The 1,609-nt window shown below is 30.5% G+C and overlaps 1 non-coding gene across 1 annotated transcript; it reads right to left on the bottom strand.

Moving 5' to 3' along the window:
* Window positions 1–317: 317 nt before the first annotated feature.
* Trnan-guu (transfer RNA asparagine (anticodon GUU)) lies at window positions 318–391 on the bottom strand. Its single transcript has one exon. It is a non-coding gene; the product is annotated as a tRNA-Asn (tRNA).
* Window positions 392–1,609: the final 1,218 nt, after the last annotated feature.

Raw genomic sequence — 1,609 nt, 5'->3', positions numbered from 1 at the left:
GCACGCGAATAGGGCACGCGAGTAGGGCACACGAGTAGGGCACGCGGTTAGGGCACCCGAGTAGGACATGCGGTTAGAACACGCGGTTAAGGCACGCGATTAGAATACGCTCCTCAAAATTTGGATGATCCTGGATTCTCGCTAGCTTAGCCAGCAAAAGTAGGGCTGTAGGGACTATTAGAATTATCTCAACTTAAAATAGTTATTAAATACATTGATAGGAAATGTGTCTATTTATACGCGTGATAATTAAAATTATAAATTGTTATACTTAAATTGATTGATCCCTCGGAGTTATGCAAAGAATGCAAAAAAAACGCCCCCGGGTGGGCTCGAACCACCAACCTTTCGGTTAACAGCCGAACGCGCTAGCCGATTGCGCCACGGAGGCTCTTGATTTGTGGGTCGCAGTTGTCAGAAAAATGGAGAACATCGCGAGAGATAATTATATTTCATATACAAATAAAATTAATTATTTATTAATTTATTATACGTATATTATATATACATATATTTATATCTTGCAAAATGTTTTTATATAAAAATGTCTAACAATTAAAGGGAGCCTTAAGATAGGCACTATTACAGCTTCATATAATGAGTTCCATATTATAAAGGATAATCTGTTTTCTATATATTTTTATTTTATGCTTCAAACGATTGAAATTCGTGCATTACAGTTTTGCGCGGATAACCGGAGAATTCTGTCCTATGTTAATTACTTCTCGTAAATGTTGAATTAATAAAAGTGAGCTAAGATAAGTATAATGCTAGTGAACGAGAAATGATTAAAGAAGCAGTATATTTATATATAGAAAATAGTTGTTAATTGTAAGTATTAAAGAATATAGATAATTGATAGGAAGATATTTTGCGCGCGCATTTCATTATGTTATCAATATTTATCCTTGATATATTATAATACTTATATTCTTATTTCAAATTTAAATTGGTTAAAAATTATATATTATATTTGCTGAATTAATCCTTTTTATTTTTTGTTGAAATTGACATTGTTTATTTTATTATGTTTCAAATTATCAAAATGAAAGTTGAAGAGAGAGAGAGAGAGAGAGAGAGAGAGAGAGAGATTACTATCGTTTGAATATTAGTCAGTCAGAAAATCAGTTAGGATCAAATTATTTATGTGAATACGAGTTCGCTGATCAATTTCAAAGCACAGCTTTTCTGATGCCAAATATCCTGTCACGATATTATGTCTTTATTCAAACTCCATGAGGGCGGTTCTCTACTTTTACGAATAATATAATGAGATGTCATTGCTAAAAAAAACTATTTCTAGTTTCGACAGAAATAACAAAGTTTTTTATATTAACTCTTAATATAATATAAGCTTTGAGATTAGATCAAGATCACCTCGAGAATTCTATCAAAATTATTGTTAGCAATAAATCGATTATTTGAAGTATATTTTAAAGAATATAAAAAAACAGAATTTTCTCTCTCTTTTCTCGCAGCCTGCAATCTGTCAAAAATGATTACATTTAAAACATAAAATTTGTTAACTCTCCTCAACATTAGAATGTCATTTGATGATATAGATTATTTAATTTAATTGTATCAGCTTAATTAATTTTATTATTAATTA

The sequence above is a fragment of the Cataglyphis hispanica genome, chromosome 10 (assembly GCF_021464435.1).
Source record: "Cataglyphis hispanica isolate Lineage 1 chromosome 10, ULB_Chis1_1.0, whole genome shotgun sequence".
NCBI lineage: Eukaryota > Metazoa > Arthropoda > Insecta > Hymenoptera > Formicidae > Cataglyphis > Cataglyphis hispanica.
Note: the sequence above shows the minus strand (reverse complement) of the source record. Positions and strands in the feature narration are given on the sequence as shown.